This window comes from Bradysia coprophila (assembly GCF_014529535.1).
Source record: "Bradysia coprophila strain Holo2 chromosome IV unlocalized genomic scaffold, BU_Bcop_v1 contig_5, whole genome shotgun sequence".
NCBI lineage: Eukaryota > Metazoa > Arthropoda > Insecta > Diptera > Sciaridae > Bradysia > Bradysia coprophila.
This window is the reverse complement of record NW_023503374.1, coordinates 3,873,882-3,899,172: the sequence shown is the minus strand read 5'-3', so window position 1 is coordinate 3,899,172 and position 25,291 is coordinate 3,873,882. Positions and strand designations below refer to the sequence as shown.

Genomic DNA, 25,291 nt, shown 5'->3' with positions numbered 1-25,291 from the left:
TTTATTTACTTTTTGTCGTCAAACATTGTGAGGCTTAATGCGATTCCAAGGAAATGAAATTACGGAGTGCATGTTAGCAAACACAGCAATGTTTGCATTAATTTTACTCGCTACGAATTTTAATTTATTTACCAAAACATTTTGTGTTATTCCATTTTCCATTTAACGTTTTGATTTTCGTATTCAAATCTTGCTATCAAGAATGTTAAACGTCTTCTTGGGAGTGACCTATAATATAATTTACATCTGTTTTCGAAATCTATCTCTTATTAAGACGAGTCGACACAACGCTAAATTGTAGCGTAAATTTGTGCGACAAAATGATATATTTTCGATGATAATTTCATATCAGCGTCTTTTCTGGAAAAAGTGGGCCCATCGTTTTGTGTCAAAATGAATTGGCTTTGAGTAAAAATAATAAATGTGTGTGGGGGTTAGAGGTGTGCACCGCCGATTTTACGCCGGCGCGCCACCGATTTTGCGCTAAATTTTCGTCGCGCCGCCGCCGAAAAATAATAGCTAACGCCGCCGCCGCCGCCTATTGTATTTTCGTCGCGCCGAAATATTTATACGTTTATTGAAATTGAAGAGTGCAAAGTATGAGAGATCACATTGAAATTTGGAAATAAACTTTTTTGCTGTACACGCCCTAATGAGATTCGAACCCGAGACCTCTTGCGTATGAAGCAAGCGGTCAACGATCTGAACCACCGGACTTAGTTCGGCAAAAAATTTTATTTCCAAATTTCAATTTGATATCTCATACTTTGCACTCTTCAATTTCAAAAATTAGTCTAACGGTCGGTGTGTCCGAAGCAATACAACATCCAAAATAATTTATACGTTTAGTGCTTTCAGCCATTTTAATGGGCGGCAATATAAACTTAAATAGAAAAATCTATACAAAAGTGTGTGCCTAAGTACAAAGTTTTAGCAAATGTTTATCTCTCTTAATTTATAAGTCAGGTTTCTATATGCTGCTATGTTTCTATATGCGTAGAAAGGAGTTTTTTGTTAAAAAATTTTTGTTGGAACTTTGGGTTTTTCTTCTTACTTGCACTGTACGACGGTGATTTTGTTTCTGATGCTACGATAACGTATCCTATTTCCATCAGTAGATGGCAAGTGTTTTATGCACATTTTTAAATACTAGTCCAAAGAAAAACTTTGCTGTTGTCCATCTATCGATGGATACAACTGAGGATGGTCAGATCACGCTGGCCTGGGACCGCCATCGATACCCGAGGTCGAAACAGCATTTGTCTTTTCTGTATCCTCACTTAACGTGAACCCTTGGGTACTATTACTCTATTTTCTTTGCAATGGAATGAAGCGCGGCAGACGGCTGACGACGTTTCTCTTATTGTCTGATTGATTGTCTGTTGATGCAGATAAGAGGAAGAAGAAAGAGAACAAAATTCAGTGAATCAGTCAAAAATGGGTGGCAAACTTAAGACCTTATGTGGAATTTGGGTGGAAAATGGCGCAAATCACATATTTCAGGAATTTATAAAGTGGAAAATCTTTCCGGTTTCAAGTTTTTTCGTCAAAAGACGAGACACGGGTATCTTTATTTTCAATTTTTAGCTGCTTTATGTAAAAAAGTTGGGAAAAAAAAATCATTTTGGCGTAGTCTATACACTTATTACTTATAAATTTAAGTTTATCTAAATCTCTTATTTGCGAAAACCTTCTACTACGATCTTACTACTACATCGAAGATGGACTAAAGGCAACGGGAGCGGTTATTGTTCAAATCGAAAGATAATAGTAGTGAATTTGCGTAAATGACACTAAATTATAAGTTGGAAATGAGAAACCTGCAGAACATCTAGTATAAGTTGACTTACAGCTTATATGTCATTTACGCAAACTCACTAATCATTCTTGGATTCATTAAATTAGATGTTTTTAAAATAATAGGTCAGTGATTCTACATTCAAAATATAAAAGGTGAGATACGTCTCAGTTGATTACCCTTGTATAAGTGATACTTCAGATCGCAAGATAGTAAGAATTCAGTGTGCGGAAAAAGGATTGCGCACGCTTTTTCAAATGTTTTTGCATTATTTTCGAAAGTTTAGATTTTTTGGAAATTTATCGGCGCGCCGATCGGCGCACCGCCGCCGACTATAAATTTCTCCCGGCGCGCCGCCGCCGATTCCTTACCAGTCGGCGCACCGCCGCCGACTATTTTAAGATCGGCGCACACCTCTAGTGGGGGTGTAACCTACTACGAGAAAACTCAATAGATCACTAAAATTGGCACAAAACGATGGTCTAAAATTTTCCAGAAGTATCATTCTTTCGCACAGATTTAGGCTACAATTTAGCGTTGTGTCGATTCGTCTTAAGAGGCAACCGAAATTAGAGTATCCATTTGGGCGCTTCATATTGTATTTTCGGTGATATATTTTTACAAAAATCCTTTTTGAAAAATGTAAGACGACAAGAACCACTCTAAATCTCTTAGCTTTCAATAACAAAAACAGATTGCTTGTGGTAGTTTGACCAGTCCCGAGAAAAGATGACAGTTTGCTTAATTTTACATAAAGTTATCATTCAGAGATGGTCAAATTTTCGCAAACAAATCTATTTTTAATTGGGAGATCACAGATTTAGAGTGGTTATTGTCGTCTAACATTTTTCAAAAAGGATTTTTGTAAAAATATTTCAGCGAAAATACGGTACTTAAAAGACGCCCTAATGTAGGCTTTTCAACAAATTATCCATTAATATTAAGAGCAGTGGACCTGCAAATTTTTAGCCTACATTTAGGCGGAAAACATTAGTGATTATCTGAACCAAAATCATTTTTTGAAAAAGTAGAACTATAAAAGCAAAAAAATGTGTTACTTTTAAAGTAAAAATTGGTTTGTGAGTCATAACCCACTTGGACAAACCTGTGCAGATTACATAAATTTACACAATCTGCAACGGTTTCTCAAAGTTTTCCTTCAAAAGTAACACATTTTTGGGTGCGTTAATGGTTTTACTTTTCGAAAAGAAGATTTTGGTTCAAAGAAATCATCAAAAAACGAATATTTTTCCGCCTAAATGTAGGCTACAAATTTGCAAAGGGTCCATTGCTCTTAATGAAAGTAAAAACATTCTGATTTATGTCGCTTTCTGCGAAGCGTGGAAATTATGGAAAAATCCATCAAATGTCTTTGGTAACGACAAAGAAAGTAAAGACCAAATGCTTAAAATTGCAATTATTTCAGCTAAATTATCTGAAAATTTAAAAATAACTTAAATCTGACAATTTGACATTTTGACAAATCACAAGGATCTTTAGCGACATCTTTCGTCTTTGTCCAATTTAAACGAGCATCTCTTTAAATGTGGAATAAATATTTTAGGCGTTGCTTCATATACGAAATTATAGAAAACTCAGTTCTTTAATAAATGGCACAATGTCTTTGCAGTAATGATGTATGGGTCTTGTTCATTCAGGTATACTAAGATCCTACATAAAGCCATTCTTACCAGAAATTAGATAGTCAGTGCCGCCTTTTCCATATGGGCCAAATGGGCAAATGCCCGTTGCGCCCGAAGTGGAGCAGAAGAAAATGGCGCCCGAGGTCCTTCAAAAAAATTAGCTTTACTAATTTGGCGCCTATTTTGCAATTGCCCGATGGCGCCCAAAACCTGAAAGCGGCACTGTAGATAGTATTCAGAAATGATTTCTTCCAGGCCGTACATTAATGTTAATCATTTAGAAACGCCAGTGGGAAGCATAATTAAATCAATTACTTCGTTTGTTTAACTTTTGATACAAAATCTATCACTTCAATATTTTCAAAAGACATTTTACTGTATAAGAGACGTTAGTCAAAACCCAAAATATATTGTTTTGTCGTCGTTGTCAATAGCAGATGGGTTAAAAAGATTCGAAATTTTTAAATGATCTTTTATTGTTTATAAAATTATGAAAACGCCATCATCATGGCAAATAGAGTCCACAATATCTTGATCTTCTTGATAAAGCTGTATATATTACACGGTACAAGTAACTTAACGCTGTTGAGTAAATAATTTTGTAAATCAATTTTTGGCTTTTATGTTCGCTTATCGAGTTTGTGTATAATGGAAAGTCCTTGTATATGCTGCAGTGATGTATGTACACCAATAAATATACAGACAGTTTTTGGACGCAATATAAGACGTAAGCTTGCAATTATCGTCAAACGAATTTGATATTAAATCTAATTTGAGTTCCCCCCCCCCTTCCCCTTGGATGTGTTTCTAATTCTGAAAAGCGTTATAATTGAGCCTTTTACAAGTACATCTCGTCAACTATACCGTTATATTAAAGGCATCAACATTGTACTTACATATCCTCTACCTAACCCACATACACACGCATTTACGTAGGGTTAATTCATGAAAGAGAAAAACATATTCTACATTTCCAATTTATGGTTTGCGAATGTTGAACTGTTCGCGTTCGGATGTATCCTAGAAATTGAAAGCTTTACTTTTAAGGATGGTAATTATTTTCCTTTTTGTGCGGAATAATATACGTGGCACAAATATTACGTATAGTTAAAGAGACACACACACATATTTTCTATTTTTGGTGTCGTCGTTCATATTTTCATTCATGCGTATCTATTTTTGAGTGCGTAGCAAAGGGCAAAAAAAGATATTTGTGTCTTATACAGCATAAAATTGGGAAGGGTTAATTCAATCTTTCGCATTTCGACAGACTTATCCAAACATTTCTTTCGATTTTATGTTATTTTCTTTCTTGTATTTATGAAAATTTAATTTCACTTCTACCCTTCATAAATGGGTTAAATCGCTGTACCCTAGGCCAGCGCGGAATCCGGGGAATGTGGGATATTGGGCTGTTATGATGTTTTTCTGGTCTGGAAGGCTAAAATATTGGACCCGTATTTTTTTTAGAATTTTAAAAAATAGTTTAGGCATAGGGAGCGAGGCATTTGTACAAATGTACGAAAGTGTTGGTTAGAAGAGAGGAGAATGATGGTGTATATCTTTTTTACTCTTCTAACCAACGCATTCGTACATTTGTACAAATGCCTCGCTCCCCACGCCTAAACTATTTTTTAAAATTCTAAAAAAAAATACGGGTCCAATATTTTAGCCTTCCGGACCAGAAAAACATCTTAACAGCCCAATATCCCACATTCCCCGGATTCCGAGCTTGCCTACTGTACCCAGATAGATATAGACATCGAGATGGAGAATATGCTTCAACGAACGATTTATTCATATTTATGTTTTGACGAAGTTAAAGCCAGCCGACGACGGACCCGTTCAAATGATTTATAGCGAGAAATTTAATTGAACTGTGTGTGTCTGTCGGTGTAAAATGACTGTGTGTATATTGTCCAAAATATACAATTCGCAGTTCAACCTTGAAGTTGAACCCCCGGTTTATATCATACGGACGTTAGTGAAATATAAAAAGCGAGCCAAAATATTTATCTATAAATTTGTTTATTATTTCGTAATTCAATATTAATTGGTATGTCGGAAGCAATTATGACGGAATTGACGCGAAAAGCAAAATAAGAATAAGCTTTTTAAGCGATATTTTCTGTTGAGTCATTTTCATATTACGAAGAAGAAAAAAGAAACTTTTCGGGGAAAACGCAAAATTTCCCTTGATATATGGAGCTGTTACAATGGCACCGCGCTCAAATATGTGCGCTCAACGTTTTGTTACATCAATATTTGTTTAGTGTGAAACATGCCATATCCATTATGCTCTTACCCTATAAAATTAATAAGAAAACTCGACGCCGAAACGTGAGCAAATACCATCGAACATAAACACATTTTTACACGTATAGAGAATCGGTTGTAACATTTATATTTAAAACGTATTTTCGGTAATAGCTTCCAGGGAGTAAAATTGAGGTAATGGACAAAAAATGGAATTTAATGTGAAACGAAAAAATGATTTGCGTGATTGTTGAAATTTGCATGACAAACCACATTTGCATGAATTTTATCGTGAAACGTTCGTTGTGGGGTCGTTGTCAACAAATTTATGTTTGTGCACAAAATGACTAACGTAAATGACTAAACGATTTGAGTGTAACTGTTATTTTGTAACACGAATTATGTGTATGATTGGAGTGTGTACGAATTAGCCTATCACAGACGGCATGCACATTAACAGTTTTACTATCTGATCTATTACTTCATTTGATTGAAGATTTTCAGAGATTCATTTCAGATAGCTTTTACTTCATTTGTTTTGAACATGCTTTTTGCTGTATACGACCTCATTAGTCAGTTGTTTAAAGTGAAGCAGCTGTTATTTAGTTATTTAGAAATAGTAGATTACTTTCTCGTTTTGAACTTTTTATTTTACTAAGTGTGGTGCTTGCAGGTCGAGCTACAGGAAAAGTAGGAAAATAAGCAGTTTTTCTTGATTTCGATTTCCCAGCAATAGCTACTGTTGTATGTGCAAGCTCCATTTTCTTAAAAATTAAATATTTTGTCATATTTGACATATCGCATACCATTTTTGAATCTAAACATCCAGAAATGCGCTTGAAAAACTACTGCAAAACACGTTATTTTGCTTACATTCTCGCCAATAGCTACTGAGCCAAAAACCAGATTTTCATAAAACTTTATTATTCTGATTCGTCATCAGTACCTTTCATTATTGACATATCGCACACGATTTTTGAGCAGAAATATCCGGAGATATGCTTGAAAATCCAGCGAAAAACAGGCAAAACAAGCAAAACACGCTGTTTTGCCTGCTATCTCGCCAATAGGTACTGATCGATAAATCTGATTTTCCCGTCGAAAAATAGGTGGAAACAGCCAGATACGTCGACTGTTTTGAAACCCAACATAACAAAAAATTATGAATTTTACGTTGGCACACAACTCTGTTTTGCGTGCCCACCTAACTTTCTAGCGTAATCACGTTTTCGAACGTTCATGATTTGTTCATTTGACGTTTAGTTAGTATATAAGAACAATTTATGTATCGGAGAGATCAGATCAATCTCAGCTCTCATCGAGTTCAGGTCTCAATAAATAATTATGGAGGAAAACATTTCTTGTTTCATTACTTCCTCCCCATACTTATTTTTCACTAATTATTCAAGCATATCTCTGCATGTTTATGCTCAAAAATCGTGTGCGATATGTCAAATGAAAGGTACTGATGAGACGAATGGGAATATTTTTATGAAAATCGGGTTCGTTCATCAGTAGCTATTGGCGAGAATGCAACCAAAATAACGGTTTTTGCTTGTTTTGCAGTAGTTTTTCAAGCACATTTCTGGATGTTTAGATTCAAAAATGATATGCGATATTGCGATGTGTCAAATATGACAAAATATTTCATTTTTAAGAAAATCGAGCTTGTACTTACAACAGTAGCTATTGCTGAGAAATCGAGAAAAACTGTATATTTTCATATGAAACGCATCTCCCAAGGCAAAATACAAAATTCGAAACAATGACGTAAGTTATTTTACTCACTAAGCCATGGGATGCGAATTTTAACACTCACGACAATGACGTAATGACTCATTTCCCGGTGGCATAATGAGTAAAGACTTTTTCGCTAAGTATTTTCACTAAATTCGATTACTGTACGTTGAGAAAGCAGTATTTGTGGCTTTCCCAATATGGTTTTGACAGCCAATTTCCGACCAGCACTATTCCTACGAGTTCAAAGAAAGTTTTCTTGGAAAGCTGATCTATTTTTCTTTGATAAAGCGAGTGCAAAAATAGCTTCCAGTCACATTTCATGATTTTTGAGCATACTGAAGCACTTTGCGACTCCCTATTTGTTCTATTAATAACTGACATCTTTCCCTTAGATTCGTTTGGCAACATATTCCACCACATCCTCATCATCACGTGGTGACATTTTTTGGGTGTAAAATATCGCTGACATCATTTAACATTATATTTTGCCCACATATTATTAACATGTGATTTGTGCGATCCTTGTCAAAAGTGTAAAGAAATTATTTGCTGTACAGCTTTGTATGACCTTTTTCGTCACAGTTTTTTTTTCGTCTAAATAATCATATAACGTGGCTGTGTTTAGAGGCACAGGAGGGAAAAAAAATTCGGTGGAAATGCTTGGACTGAATTGCTGGGGGTTTTTTAGCATGTTTAGCATACAGGCAAAAACTTTTTATTTTTGTTTAATTTTGTTTTTGTTTTTTGTTTTTTATGTTTCCCGAAGAAAAATACTTGACATTCATTCATTTAATATTTTCTGTTGGATTTTTCTTTTTAAAACACTGAATGAGGGGGATTATATCGTATATATGCCACCCACTGCAAAGGTGTACTCTGCGTGATGTATATATATGTCGGAAAGGCAAAGGTTGATATTTTGTTAAGCACAAATTTCACAAAATATTCTAAATAGGTTAAAAGTTATGTCTGAATGTTTTTCTTTTATCTCAAGTATGTTGTAAGCAAGAAAGCTATATATAGAGGTAATTGCATTACATTATTTCGTCTATTCTCATTTGTTCGGAAACAGGTTGCTTTTGTGTAATGTATGGCTCAAAGGAAACGAAATGAGTGGTGTAATGACAAAATTTTGGTGTAGAGATATCTATACGTTATGTTCAGGCCTCCCACTTGCTACGTTGAACAATGAGTAAACAAACAAAATTAACAACATTTTTGCATCTGCTAATGTTTCAACATTTCTATGTTGACATTTCATCGATTTCCATGTCAGCGTATGCGTAATCTGGTACTTCTTTGGTTTTAAATATATAATCTGATTGAATCGGTTCATTGGCTTGAGGATGTTACTGTATTTAGAGACATCCCTCTTCTACCATTGTACTAAGTGTTATATGTCTTGTGTGTCGTTTGGATTTCGTAACGCCCGTTGACGGTGTGCGTTGTCTTATTAATCACTTAGTGACTAAACTATACATGCATTTTGACACGTCTTCAGTTGGCTGTGTATCAAAATCATAGCGCACATCACTTACCATGCATCACTTAACTTCTATACATCAATTACCTTCCATACATCACTTATCTTCTATACATCAATTACCTTCCATATATCACTTACCTTTCATACATCAATTACCTTCCATACATCAATTACCTTCCATACATAACTTACCTTCCATACATCAATTGCCTTCCATACATCAATTACCTTCTATACATCAATTACCTTCCACACATCACTTGCCTTCCATACATCACTTACCTTTCATATATCACTTACATTCTATACATCAATTACCTTTCATACATCACTTACCTTGCATACATAGATTACCTTCCGTACATAGATTACCTTCCACATATCACTTACCTTCCATACTCTAATTACCTTCCACACATCAATTACCTTATATACATCAATTACCTTCCATACATCAATTACCTTCCACAAATCACTTACCTTCCATACATCAATTACCTTTCACTTTCACACATCACTTTTTAATGAAAACTAACGGAAAATTTTGCCTCTGTCGCTACCAGCAGAGTAGAGTTTGTCCATCAAGGCTACTTACAATCTAATGGAGCTATTTACCCCCACATCTTTTGCTCGTTGACCCTAAAGGAACGTAATGAAAGAGTAGTGGGTATATCTTATCTACGTTTTATGTGATGCAAAATCTCCCTTTGTAATAAAGAAAGTTTTGCTGGTTATCCTGATTCATAGTTCTTTGGTATTTAAATCAAAAGCCATAAATTGAATTAAAGATTTTTATCGCTTTTTTATATCAAACCGATTACATGGATTTTCAGCATTGGCATTTACCGTATCAAAGAGTAAGATGAACCCAAAGAAAATAATTATTTTTGAAAGCATTCATTATCCAAATTTGAATCATCCTCTGCATAACATAGCAAAAATGATATTCCGTCATACTTTTTAACGTTTTGTCCCAATCTATGTGCAGAATACCCAAGTGGAATGCAGACTTTTTTTTGTCTATATTATTTAGGGATAATAATCCTCTTTCCAAATTAAATTACATAAACATGAGGTAGATAAGTATCGTGGCATTTTCTTGGTTTTTTTTGCTCGTCTTCTTTTACTTGTTAAAGAAAGCTGTATTTAGATCATACCCGCATTTGGAGTTGAGAAGAAATTTTTTGAGGAAAGCATTGAGTGCTTTCGTTTTCCATTTCATTACATCGAAAATATATTTTCAATTCAGTATTATCGGTCTTACCACCGAATGTAATATGCAGCAGCTCATCTTGTTATTGAAATGTATATGGGAGCATTTACGACAACGTACATACAGCTTGTTATAGCTTTTATACAATTATCGTTTGTGTGAAGTTTTTCTTTTCATTCCGGAAAAAAATGAGTTTTGCAAACATTATCCTCACATTGAATTTTGCCATTGAATAAATAAATTAACAGAAGCAATTATATCTCATACATTCCTTTCACCGAATTTTCGAGTCATTTATATTAATTTATAATTTAAAATCGAGTATAAGTCATATTCATCAGACATTATACGTTTATGATATCTCACCAGAACACACTTCACACATCGTGGCAATAGCTGTTTGTGCAACTAGTCAACCTTTTATGAACGGCAAGAGTGTACTTTTCTTTGAATCTGTTACTTCTTTTGATTACAATTTTGCTCATAGTGTGATATCAATTCTGCTGCTTCATTAGTTTTACTGTCCGTTTTGTTTTATAAAAGGAAGTAGCTATAGCTCATCGTTCATTGTTGACGTCGTTGTCAATAACAGATGATTAACCGTCTGTTGAGACCAGGCTTGAAGTAAGTAATTCTACCCCTACCCCAAGAGTCATGATAAAGAGTTTGTAGTTTTTATGAGGCCTAAACACCGAACTTAGTCCTGATTTAGGTCTTTTAGTCCTATTTGGTTTATGTCATTTAGAAGTGCGTTGAACATGGAGAATACACCCATTTGTTAAATAGTATATTGTCTACCGTGCTCACAATAAACGTTTTGCCATTGACAACTACAATAAACAACAAATTAAACTGAGACGCAATCAACGTAAATTTCATTCCTTTCGAAGCAAGTGATGAATGTCAAATAATTGCAATAGCATGTTGTGTTACAAGTGTTTTAATGTTGGTTTTTTTAGCGCTCGCTCCGCTCGTGTGCTGAAAAGTATATTTTCAAGTCTTGGTCATAAATTTCAGAATTTTCCTCGTAATTCAGGCTCACTTCGTTCGAACTACAACTCGCGAAATTGCCTAAAATCTACCGGCCACCGCAGATAACGCTCAGCGGATCACTAACTTTATGGAACCCAAGCTTCGGCAATGTGTTGCAATCTAACAAATTGAATTTGACTTGTTGTTTGCAGTTTAAAAATTATATTTTCTCCCGAGTTTCTCCGTGAATTTTTGTAGATTCTTGAAATCTTTATACAATTGCTAAAAGTTTCTTATGTGCAGAATGAGCACCAGCTGAATATCACCAGCTGGTGTACAAACAAAAACAGTTTGTATTGTATACAATTCAAAGCCAACGCACATAACACACGGAAAATCCCAATATGCGTGTGAGATCTATAAGTGGACTTAGCACCCCCATTTTTCGGCATATAGCTGTGTAATGCATATTGCGAAGACTGTAGTTAAAATAGCTGTGTAACTTATATTATAGCTGTGAGACGCATTTCAAATCTATCTCGAGAAATAAAATTTTTTCCTAAACTTTCATGAATTTTGCGGTCACCCATCCCAGTACTAACCGCGCCCATTGATGCTTAACCTGAGAATCCGACCGTCACCTTTGCTGCTGTTGTGCTAATTTTGCTTGTGCTTTAACACGTTCTTATTTCGAAGCGTTGCTACCGCAATATAAATTCTGCAGCTATATTATACGGCACACAGCCGAATTCAAGTCTGTAATTTTCATATTTAGCACTTTTACTTTGGTGAGTTGTCATTGCATTGTTTCAGGTTCTGAAAGAAAGTGAATTGAGACTGCCTGCGTGAAGAATCGCCTATTCAATTGTTTTCTGTGAAATGCCTAGTTTGACATTTGGGAGCAGATACTTGGCTTAATTCGTTTCAAATGTATTGACATTTCTGATACTTTCATTCGTCTGTGTTTCCACGGATTTTGACTATTGAAGAGGTATTTCTATAACCTGACAATCAAGCTGTATTAAAATCAGCCAAGCTATTTTACGATTTTTCTTTATCTGTTAACATTGAGTCCGACCAAGCGTCAGTACGAATCACAACTTGAATGCATGGTCCCATACATTTTCTGATATGCAGCACACAGCTATATTTTTCATACGTCAAATATGCGTTACACAGCTATGATATAGAGTACACAACCACAATATGCAAATCCTAGCTATAAAATGTGTTCTCGGTGCATAATGTAGCTCTGTAATCTATAACATAGTTGTGTAACTCACATTGCAGGTAAATAACCAACATTAATAGAATATGCGTTCAGTAGCTATATTTTTATAAGTCTTGCAGGTATATTATAAGAACTGCAGCCACATTATAAGTTACACAGCCTTTAACGAAATCCACGAATTTTCCGTGCACGTATGAATGAAGTAAACACATTGTTAAGAATGTGTTTTGATTGTTTATCATACAATAAGTGTGTGTTAGCAGATCCAGCTGGTGATATTCAGCTGGTGCTCATTCTGCATATGAAAAATATTTACAGGCTGTATACTTTGAAATAATTTTTGACTACATTCCAACTATCATACCCAGATGTTGAGCCGAACGTGTTGCTGATGGCATAAATAGTAGCGGCAAAATTTGGTGCCAGATCGTGAGCGTTTTGCACAGTCGTTACTGTTTGTGCTCCACACACGCCATGTGCTACTGCCATTAAAGCTACATATGGTCGATTCCCAACAATTCGGACAATTTTAATTTTAATTACGCACAGAAAATGGAGAACAATCTTCGAGTAGCGCCAACACTGATGATGTTCTTGTTGAACAAATAATCGCTGAGAAAGCCACACACAATTGCAAACAGAAATTTTGCAAGATAAGGAATACTGCTCAGTACGCCTGTTTGTCCGATGGTAAAGTGGTGAACCTTCGATAGGAAGGTTAGAATGTCTCATCCTGTAAAATTCTGACTCTAATTCTAAACTATGAGGCGTCATACCGAACAGTTTCAATATAGTTACTAATAAGCCACCCAATAACGCTCACTCAACGGGCGTCAAATGTGATTAGACATAGACATAGAACATGCTTGCTGTTAGTATATTGTGTCTGTTTATAGAAAACCACCTTCGAGTAACCGATTTAACCTTACCTCACTCAAGTATTTTGGCGTAGCTGTGAGGAATATGTATTGTGAAAAAACGTATCCAAAATGAAAGATTACTAGGGCCCACACTTGCACAGATAAGATAAGAACATTGGTTTTAGTGGTGGAAACAGTTTCTGGAAGGAAGTAGTTTTTGTCAATCAAGTGGACAAAATAGAAAATTTTCATTTTGTTTTAATAAATTTTCAAGTATTTTGGCTGCTTATCAAACAACAAACCTTCTCTGTTACTGACGTTGCACCTAATTTGCTGATAATAAACTCTTTTTCCGTCGTCGATATCTGGGGGTGATTCAACGGAGTATCATAAACGAGAAAATACCACAGAATGATGTGAATGCCGAGTATAACTGCAACTATATAGAAAGCATAGTGCCAACCAAGATGCTCAATTATATATCCGGACATCGTCCAATCAATTACAGTTCCCAAACCAGTCGCCATCGTAAGAGACAAAAATTTTCCCTTTTCCTCTAGTGGAGCCCGATTTGCAATTACCGCTTGAATGGATGGTGAAATTGCACCCTGTAAATTCAACGTTTCGCTTTCAATCACATTTTGTCATAACCAGGAAAACCATAGCGGTACCATCGAAATTCCAGTAAGTAATCGAATCAGTATGGACAACCAAAGAAAATATGCGGCTACTGGTGCTATTGCGGTCAATATCTCTCCACATACCATTGCGTAGCCGCAGAGCCGGACGAAGACTCCGGGCGCCACTGGGCTATTAGTTTTTCAGCACTAAGCAAAGACATATCGTTGAAATTTCCAGCGCCAATTTTCATCAGTTTTATTCAGCGCCAAGGGGCTAAGCCAACGTCCATCGTGTTAATACGGCTCTGCGGTAGCCGATCACTTTTCGTGGTCCGAATTTCTCTGCAAATACACCGGCAAAAAAGGTTACCATAACAGTTCCCCAAGCGTATGATCCGAGTACAAGACCCTGATCGTAGGCTGACCATGAGTATCGTGGACCACCGTACTAAAAAGAATAAAAAAAAAACATTTTCACACTGAAGAGACCCTCTAACTATGAAGTTGAAAATGCCGGTGATACTTATCATTGGAGCAATTACGAATCTCCATTTAACTAAAAACACCAATAAAATCATGAGAAAAGGGAACTGCCATGGAGAATGGAAAATAGCTCTAAACGTTAAAAGCTTGCGAAGTATATAGCAAACCACAGAAACATATCACAAGTCATCTCAAATGTTGAACTCACTTCTCGAAAGACAACCGCACACTAAACGGAAAGAAAAACCGCCGACAATTTCGTTTTGTTCGGAATCTGTTAAAATGGGATGTATCTACCCACATACCACTTAAAAATACATTTAATCAGCGTGCCCCGTGCCGGCTAATCTACACATTTTATTGAATCAGTTCCTAAGTTGTTTGAATTGTTTAATCTTCACAGTTAATTGCTGACACGTTTGTGATAATTTGATACACACAAGTAATTACTTTAATTATCGGTATCGACAGTTGTATAAAAGGTTGCAGAATTCTTATGAATTCTTTGCAATTAAAATTTCTCATACTTACCACTTTCTACAAAAACTTACATTCAAATCAACCTCCTCTTGTGGTATATTGTTCTACTGTATTGTAGGCTTCACTTCGTAACTGACTCTACTTTTTTTGAACTATTTACACTTCCTTCTTGAGAAAATAGTTATTTATGCAACAAGTTGCGAAACGTTATTGTTTTCGTCACTAGTGACAAAAATTAAACACACCAGTGAACCAGTGAAAAAAGACCCTTCACGTCACCCAAATGAGGGATGCGAAAGTTCTCTTTTCGCAGCACCGTTGCAGCAAATTATTTGCTAACGAAAGAGATGAAAGTGAAACGAGCATACAGTGGATGAATCTGTCTTCTTGTTGCTATATGTTTTCGTTGAAGGTAACAATTTTAATTATGTTAAAAAGTTTTACAACACATTCCTATACCAAAACTTCTTCCAATATTACTCGGAAGAAGATTCAATTAAACAGGAAACATTTCCACATTTTTCAAATGCATTAAATTGTATTGTTAACAAGTGAATGTATTGCGGCGTTTCTCGTTCCACTCGTATGTGGGATATGTGTAAAATCGTAAAATGTAATCCTGATAAAATGTATGGCTCCTCTATTCACCATTTTATTTTTTTCATAGTCTGAAAGAGTCGAATTGACATTCTCCAATTTTTTGTCTCTATTGCTATGAACGATGAAGAGTTTATGAATGTTTCGAAATAGTTTTCTAATTTTATCAGATACACCAAACATTTTATCACATACGCGCGGTGTTCGGATGTCAAAATTACTTAACTAGAAGAATAATTCAAAAATTCCACTTCAGGTCTATGCTGTTGTTTCGTTTTCGCTTATGTAATAAAATAGAGTACACACTTGTCACTATCAGTCTCGGCAAGCCTCGACTTCTTCGTTGAAGTGATATGGACGATTCCATCTGATGCCAATTATTTAAAAAATTGAAATCGTCCTACTGCTTTTGATAAGCAGCCTCACTGCAACTTCTTCACTTGGTACTTGGTACTATAGTAACTTCTCTGACTTCTCTGAAGTTCAAAGTCTATCGAATGAAATCTTGATGTGGATTTTCAATTCATTTCATGAACTATCTAAACGAAAACTTAGGAAGGAACAACTAGAAAAGGTATTACTCACGGGAGATTGTTCCGTTTCGTTCGACTGTAAGCAATATTTGAAATAGGAACATTACCAAACTGATTGATATTTTCCGATTGCATTAAAACGTTTCGACTATAATGTAAAGGACTATCTTTAGTGTTAACGTTGAAACTGTTCGTCTTCATTCAGCAGCATTCACACAGTTTTAAAAGCAATTTATCTCTTGAATCTCAGCCCACTTAATGGCAATATACGAAAATCCGTTCAATTTTCTAGTTCATTTTTAGATTAAAACAGCAAGATTTAATTGACGAAAGTGTGGTGGTTCGGCACAATCATGTAGGAATCAGTTACATTGGTACACTTGTAGTGAACGCTGTCTTGAAATCGTTGAAGACATTTTATAAATTCGATTTCGTCCAGTTCGACAGCCTTTTGAAGTAGTTGCAAAAGTTAGTTCAAAAAACATTTCCCCTTGACGAATTTTGCAACTACTTTTGCAGGTACTTCAAGCGGGCCAGTTCGACCCTGTATTTCAACATATGAATTTTGATGGTGACTGTCAATATCACCAACACTGTGTATACCACCTTAATCACCACCTTAATTTTTTCCTGCAACATGATGTCATTTACATCCCATGCGTCGATAACCGTTTTTTTTTCATAAAAGCTGAAAAGTCCCGTTCTCCCGTATTTATTGACCTCGGCTTCGTCTCGGATCAACAACACGAAAACTCTACTTTTCATCTTTTTATTAATAAATTACAAAGTTGAAAAGTCGAGTGTTCGTGTGAGTTTTGTTATTTCAAGGCGAAGCCGAGGTCAAAAGACACACGAAAGTAATACTTTTCATTCGAAAGTACAGTCAAAGGCAGTCAATTTTCAGTATAAATTAGCTTCAGCTGTTTTTACAACAACCGTTTATACGTCTTTATACGGTTTTACCACTATCATGCGCGTGCGTGTAGCAGCTTCGACCGTATGAACAAGGAAAACCAGTTTTGATTTTATGTGTGAATCAGCTGAAAAACAGCTGAAGCAAATTTATGCTGAAAATTGACTGCCTTCGACTGTAGGGCTTCAAACATGAAAAGTACGGTTTTCGGCGCATGTAGCATGTAAACAACGATTTTCCACCCCCTATCATGTAAAAAGAAATGAACTGAAAATATCCATCCTACATCAACGTCATCATAATTTCCGAATTATTTTGTCGCAATATGCCCGTTTTTGAAAAATATTTTTCCGCTGTTCCGTTTGATTAATGGCAGATAATAATTGGTCGAAAAATCCGTTGGTACATGAGAAATGATTTAATAGCGCAGTACAAGGATTAAACATTTCCCATTAACCATTTATATTCGTACACAGCTGGTGTCTTCATGGGCACATAAAGAATTCTATAAATCCTAACACAAATCGGAGTCGATAGTTTGCCCTAAATTTTCTGCACTCTGAACACCTGAATATCGCAGCCGAAAACAGTGTCACATACGTTTTATTGCCATTCCCTTTAATTTATTAGTGCCGTCCAATTTTCTACCGAACCAACCGTAACGACTTGTTTAATCCAACTTTTATGCCATGACAAATTTCTTGAAATACATTTAACTTTTATGTGCCCAATAAAGGTGTACAGAATCCATTTTCACCTTGAGCTTCAACAATTCAATTTTTTTTTCGTGCTGCTTCCACTCCAATGGACGGATAAATATACACAATTTTTAGAGAGAAAAAAAAACGGAATTTCTTTCAATCTCTGATTTATATTTACTTTTTTGTCATACAAAAAAGACATATTAATACCGTCGTCATCAACACTTTGGCTAAATAATTTTTTATTTTGCCCTCTACATTTCAAGTGGATAGTATGAAAAAAATGGTTAACGTAGCACTGTTAATGCTAATTTCGTGCAATAAAGCATTAAACTTGGTTGTCAGAAGTACACACATTTTAACTGGCAGATAAAATTATGTGTATACAAGGGCGCTGAATTTTTAAAATGGTTGAATGTTTTTTAATGGTCTTTCGGAAGTGATGTGATGAGGGTGGAATATGTAGTTATATACACTTGGCAGGCATTTGCTACTCTCTACGGTTTATTTAGATAAAAGTTTGGCGTTCAATTTCTTCTTCTTTCTTTTTTTTTCACTTCGTTCAGATAAATTTCTTTTTCCAAGACAGCAATACCGAAATGATATCGCTAAAATGCGTAGAGAATTTTAATCACTTTTCAAGTGTCTATGATGAAATGTTGCGGTATCTGTTTTATTACAACTAATAAAACCCGGCAAGAATGTTAATGAAAGCAGAAGGCATTTATGTGGGGAAATTAGTATGACATGTCACGTGAAATGTTTCTTATGAATTACGACGGTAATTCTATAATTGCACAATCACCACCAACTTATGTCATACATGTGGCTGTACGATATTAACTACATATTTAGATGAGCAGCTCGTTTACGACGTAAAATTAGGCTAGCAAGTACCGTTTGTAGAAGAACAACCTTATGGTCATTTCATACTTTTACCGATTCGCTTTACCTGCGACTAAATATTAAAAATTTGTTCAAACAAGAGACAGACTGTGATTAATGCCGGGGACAGGTCAAATCGGAACTGTTTCAGTTTAGGATTACTCGTACCTGATTTTGACCTGAACCGGATTCAGTATGTTGAATCACTCACCATACCAGTCAGTCAAACATTCGAGGTTTTTGGAACAGATCAATCGGAAAGTTTACTCAGTTTTTGATTATTTGTTTTAATTTCGTTTTATCATCGTCCCTTTTTCTAAGCGTGAAACACAATTGATTAAAATGGCATTGAAATTGGAATGGAAAATTCAGGCCTTCGATCTCAGGACATTGTGAGTCTTAACTGTGGTAACTCTTCCACTGATCTAAATATGGGAGGTTATTCGATCAATAAGCAGACAACCCGATAATCTAACTAAGCCCGATATGAGTTTTAATCAGTTTCACTGAAGCTAAAATTGAATTTAATCTTTGAGTTCTTTGAGTGTTCATTTCAAAAATATTTCCACCATGGGGTAAGTAGTACATAAATAAACATATTCTTTATGAGACAATAAGAGGGATTTTTATGAAAGTGGACCAGGCTCCGCCGGAGTTATTTTTTAGCGACGCTTTGTTTACATGCCCAGATAGCCCTTGGCCCAAATAGTCGAAAACCACAGTCGTTTAATTTTAATATTCTTTTGTTGGCTAGGAAACTTCCACCAAAAGTCGAAAAAGTGTGTTTTTTATACGTGATTTACTGCCGCTACAGGCTATGGACATACATGTGTTAGGGTTCATTGACAAAGCTTCGCTAAAAAATATCTCTGACGGAGCCTGGTCCACTTTCAAAAAAATCTCTCTAATGCACCCTTAGAATACACAAGTGACCGAATACTTTAGCCATTCACTGAACCATTTTATTGCCCCAGATTATCTGTTGTTGTGTTCCGAAAAATTGAACATTTCCTGTACATACTATTATGAAATTTCCAAAACCGTAATAAAATCCAGCAATAATAGTTTTACATTACTTCCGTCTTCCCTGAGGCTTTCGTCAGTAACTCTAAATAATGTTAAGTTATAAACAATTTTCTGTTCCAGCTGAAAAAACAGTTGCATTTTGCATTTAAAAACATAATTTTTATGACACAACCGTTAAAATATCAAATTCACTCGGAGGAATACGAGTATCGATGGCATATCTTCTTGCTCCTCGTATCCTAAACTTTTGAATTAATAAATGTCTAGCAACTTTTGGTTTCGTCTCAGTCGTTAACAAACTATTTTTGATTATTAAAATCACAATTGATGTTCTCGATTTTATTTTAAGATTCAAAATTTGAGACGATAATGTTTGAAATTAGATAACACAATTTCTCCTTTTTTAATGTACTCTTTCCAATGTAAGACCTGCAACAAATGTTGTAAAATTCTACCTAGAAATGGTATTTTTCCCTTTTCCATATGTTTTGCGTAATGCTCTCTTATGTGCATGCGACCGACAGTCTATCATGTTAGAAAGGAGAGGATAAAATTACCATAAAACAATAAATTTATGACCAAACCTGAGTAAAAAAAACTTGAGCGTCACATTTTCAATTTGCACTAATCTGTCACTGGATCTATTACTTCTTTAAATCCACATTATTTTAATAGTTTCATAGGTTCATACAAGATCGCGATACGATTTTGTAAGACTAAAAATATACATCTCGTATGAGTGAAACGTTAAACTTTAATATTTTAATGTAAATTCCGCTAAGGAGACAGTCGTGAGAGCCGCCAAAGTTCAGCCGCCGAAAAACGGCGGCTGGAGGCTAAAACTGCCGCCGCCGCCGCCGAGAGTTTCATACGGCTGAAAGTTGGCGGCCGGCGTTAGCCGCCCCTGAATCTTATGGTCGGCTGACTCGGCGGCTGAGGAGTATACAATGGATAAAAATATTCTAAATTAGGATTAAATTGAAAACAAGATATGGGAATTACAGCAAAATTATGAATAAAGATTTAAAAAATGAGAAGAATGTTGTCCGTGCCATAAAATTAGTCAAATTAGTTTCTTGTTTATGGCATGTTTTCGGACATGAAGTAAAAAAGTTTAACTTGAAGTCTTCCACTAGCTTTGCTATATACTATTTGAAATGGGAGAAAGTGGATTTGTTCTATAGCCTTTCGAGATGCATAATTTTAGAATTCCATTCGTTGACCGATAGTGGTATACCAGACCCTCCACTCATTGAATGTTTTCCAAAAATTGAAAAATCACTAATGGGAAGCATTTGCGGCTACTAGATTCAACAGGCGGAAGGCTAAAATTATCCATCGCGGAAAGTTATGAAACAAATCCATTTTTGCCCTATAAAAACTGTCAATGTTGGACAGGCCAATCAAACATGCCTTTGAAAATGCAGATCTCTAATCGGGCAGCCTTACTACATTATTAGCTATACATGAATATGATATTAGGGCATTAGACACTTCACGAAACATGGGGTTAGTACCTACTGCTTCTATAGTTTATCTTGTAAAACAGTTACAAGAGACAGCTATTTCATCCACACAAATTTTTCATTGATTAGGGATGTAATATTTAGGATTTTGTATCTCGTTTTGTATCTCAGATTTAGTTAGTTCCATAACTACAAAATCAATAAATTTTTCGCTTCCTTAGCTGTAATGCAAACAACTTTTTGTAGGCTTTTGAAAATATTCAAAAAACTTATGAAATCAAAAATTTTAAATTTAGCCGCCGCCAGCCGACTTTTTTACCGGCGGCTAGGCCCGGACGCCGCCAGACTTTTTTTGACGGCTTAGCCTATCTAGCCGCCGGCCGCCACTAATTTTTACTTCGGCGGACGCCGCCGACGATTTTTTTTCGGCTCTCATGACTGTAAGGAGATGTAGATGTAAGACATTTTTGAAATTAATTGAAAGTTAACGGGATTTTTTGGGTGGTACTTTTAAGCGTCGCTCAATGGCTCAATTTATAATTTGACAAAACTATAAGTCCAAAAAAATCGATAAATTATGACTTTGACATACATTGGCATTTTCCGGTTTTGATCTGTTACTTCATAAGTTTTTACACACAATTTGTGCGATTTGTCGTCGATGTCGTTTACAGACGAAAATAGTCGCATGAAAAAGATCACGATTTTAATTCAATCGGTTAATTAAGAGTGATATCGCCAAAACTTGAACCAATTTTGGTGAAAATGAATACCATGGTTCGGCGATCCGGGCAAGCTTTAGCTCGTTTGAATCGTCTTTCAATTCTGAGAAATAGGGATCTTTTACTTTTTCTGTTAGTTTCCCATTTTCGGAGTGAACTCGTGAAAGTAATAGCATGTCAATGGGTCGTGAAAACAGTTTTTCGGTGATAGCTCGAGATAGAAATCTTTCTAAAATGTGAAATGTTGTAGGAATATAGGCCTCTGGCAGACCTTCAAAACGAGTATAATCATCGGTAAGGATAGCCACCCGTTCTGGACTTACGACTCAAAAAATGGTGAATGTTTGGACAGTGCTGCTGGCTTGCAACAGAACTTTTCCGCTGAACTGACTATAGGGTGTTGTAGCTGGACTTACCCTCTTTCGTTCCACGTATAATACACCCCAGAAAAATTGTGTTGCAAGCCACAAAGTTAGTCGAAGTAAAATGTCGCTCCAGTAGACCCATATTTTTCAGTGTTTTCAACTTGTTTTTGGTCTTCAAACAGACTGGAGCGATGGGAATGAAATAAACTAAATCAAAATTACATGTTCAGCTCGAAATTGTCCTGAACCGAGTGATCATTGGCCTTGAAAATGTTGCTTTCCTCCTACTTCGTAGTAGGTGGAAAACCTCATTTCTTTGACTTCACAAAATGAACAGAAACTCAATTGTTTGCACCGAATATGGGCTTATTGTAAAGCAGAGATGCGCATCGTTCATTTACAGTCAATAAATGGTCACCCAAGATGTAATTTGTACTTCACAAGAGGTCACGACCGTTCCCAGCTATGGAAAATGTGTCAAAAATCCAGTTTTTTTACAAAAATATTTTTTCTGTGGAGATTTTAACTGCTTTTAGTTAAGGTCTTAAGCTATGTATTCTTAAAACAACTTTTTTTGTAAAAAAAAAACTGGATTTTTGACACATTTTCCATAGCTGGGAACGGTCGTGACCTCTTGTGAAGTACAAATTACATCTTGGGTGACCATTTATTGACTGTAAATGAACGATGCGCATCTCTGCTTTACAATAAGCCCATATTCGGTGCAAACAATTGAGTTTCTGTTCATTTTGTGAAGTCAAAGAAATGAGGTTTTCCACCTACTACGAAGTAGGAGGAAAGCAACATTTTCAAGGCCAATGATCACTCGGTTCAGGACAATTTCGAGCTGAACATGTAATTTTGATTTAGTTTATTTCATTCCCATCGCTCCAGTCTGTTTGAAGACCAAAAACAAGTTGAAAACACTGAAAAATATGGGTCTACTGGAGCGACATTTTACTTCGACTAACTTTGTGGCTTGCAACACAATTTTTCTGGGGTGTATTATACGTGGAACGAAAGAGGGTAAGTCCAGCTACAACACCCTATAGTCAGTTCAGCGGAAAAGTTCTGTTGCAAGCCAGCAGCACTGTCCAAACATTCACCATTTTTTGAGTCGTAAGTCCAGAACGGGTGGCTATCCTTACCGATGATTATACTCGTTTTGAAGGTCTGCCAGAGGCCTATATTCCTACAACATTTCACATTTTAGAAAGATTTCTATCTCGAGCTATCACCGAAAAACTGTTTTCACGACCCATTGACATGCTATTACTTTCACGAGTTCACTCCGAAAATGGGAAACTAACAGAAAAAGTAAAAGATCCCTATTTCTCAGAATTGAAAGACGATTCAAACGAGCTATAGCTTGCCCGGATCGCTGAGCCGTTGTTTTGAAATTGGTTCAAGTTTTGGCGATATCACTCTTAAGTGAAATAATAATTGACTAAGCTAAGTTATTTAGCCACTGAAAATGCGACCAGATGAGGATTGTGAAATGTTTGATAAAAAATAAGGAGTTTACACATTGAGCCACATCGTTTTTATTGAAAGGAAATAAACAAAGTGTGAAAGAGATAACATCTCAATCTTAATTGTCTCTTTTTTTGAACGAAAAATTTTCACCATTCATACGATTTTCACACGGGACATCCCTTTTTGAATAATTATTGCATCTACCAAATCAATGCTGCAAGAAAAAGAGCTATGAGTTCCATAATGTAATCTTTCGTCTTTACCACAGTGAAGATCCGTCTTGTTCGAAACTTTAATTTAATGTGATTGAGATGTTCCAGTATGGTACTAGAAGAATAATAATTACTGAAGTGGGACTTAATAAGTAAAACCTCTCTGACGATTCACAACTGTTACAGACTTGTACCAAAATATTCGAATTAAATATTTTTTTTGGTTGGCTTGATGAACCTTTAATTAATGAAAGTGCTTCTGAATCGTTACTTGAATTAATCAATAAAACATGGCCACAGCCAGAATGATCAAAGAAGAACCTGAACTGTGTATAATAGACGATCCATATATATCACAAATATGCCAATGGGACGTTGGTTCCGTGAATAGTAGTGATATTGAACCAAATAAAGAGAAAGGACAGGACAGTGCAACTGAGGAAGTGATTACACAAGATGAAAATGAAATATGTAATTCGGATATAGAAAACAAAAACAAACAACCTCGAATGGGTAGACATTCCCCAAAAGGTTTCAGCAACGTTTGTTCTGTTTGTTTTAAATCATTCAGAAAAGTGATTAATTATGAATTACATATGTCGAAAGTGCATAATCTAAAACCTTATGAGTGTTTAACGTGCGGCATGCGATTTGCTCGAAAGGGACACTTAATACTACACTTTCGCGTCCATGCAAAGCTACATTTTTGCAAACATTGCACAGCGTCATTCAACGGAGCAGATCAATTAAGAAGACATTATCGTACACACCAGAGTTCTCGCCCGGATCTCATCAAAACTTGTTCAGTTTGCTATAAAACTTTTGAAAAATTGCCTGACTATGAATTACATATGTCGAAAGTGCACAATGTAAAACCATATGAGTGTTCAACATGTGGCATGCGATTTTCTCGAAAGGCATACTTAAAGCCCCACTTTCGTGTCCATACCGGAGAAAAGCCGTATCCGTGCGAACAATGCCCAGCCGCCTTTAGCCGAGCATCGGACTTTAAAAAACACAATCGCTCACACCAGGGTATCCGTTTGTTTAAGTGTGAGTTGTGCGACAAGCGGTTTACCAGGGCATTCAGCTTAAGGCATAATCTAGACGGCCATATAGGTGGAAATCGCTTGGTGTGTAAAGTATGTGGACGTAGATTCAGAAAATCTTCCCATTACAATTATCACACAAAAACGCAGTGCAAGAATACCTTCGAGTGTGTCTTCTGTAAAAAGGAATTTAAGAGCAGAGACAGTACGGCTTATCACGTAAGGAAGTATCATTGAATTGGTTGTAGATGTTGGAATTGTCGTAGATGTAGTAGAGCCTCTACTGCAGAGGCATACTCAAACAAGTTGAAATGAAATAAAAGTTAAAATAAACAATTTTCGAATGTAGTCTAAATATATGGAATAGATGAAATACAAAGTCTGTAAACAACTCAAAATTCTCGCTTTTTACTGTACTTCACTTCACTACTCCACTACACCATACTACTTTACAACTTCAATGATGGTAAGTCGTCGAAAGCACATCATATCAAGGAATGCTGCAATTTAATTATAAGTTTACCACTGTGGCCGCAAAACTTCGCTCTTGTTGGAATTACCAGC

At 35.8% G+C, this 25,291-nt stretch overlaps 1 protein-coding gene and 2 long non-coding RNA genes across 4 annotated transcripts in view; 2 read left to right on the top strand and 1 right to left on the bottom strand.

Moving 5' to 3' along the window:
* Positions 1 to 25,291, top strand: part of LOC119071713 (pleckstrin homology domain-containing family G member 5) — a 148,995-nt gene that overhangs the window by 85,665 nt on the left and 38,039 nt on the right. The window lies entirely within an intron of this gene.
* LOC119071837 lies at positions 417 to 14,100 on the top strand. Its single transcript, XR_005086741.1, has 3 exons — positions 417 to 427; positions 4,649 to 4,654; positions 13,974 to 14,100. It is a non-coding gene; the product is annotated as an uncharacterized LOC119071837 (long non-coding RNA).
* On the bottom strand, positions 11,496 to 11,863 carry LOC119071842. Its single transcript, XR_005086746.1, has 2 exons — positions 11,711 to 11,863; positions 11,496 to 11,642 (listed from the first exon to the last, which is right to left on the bottom strand). It is a non-coding gene; the product is annotated as an uncharacterized LOC119071842 (long non-coding RNA).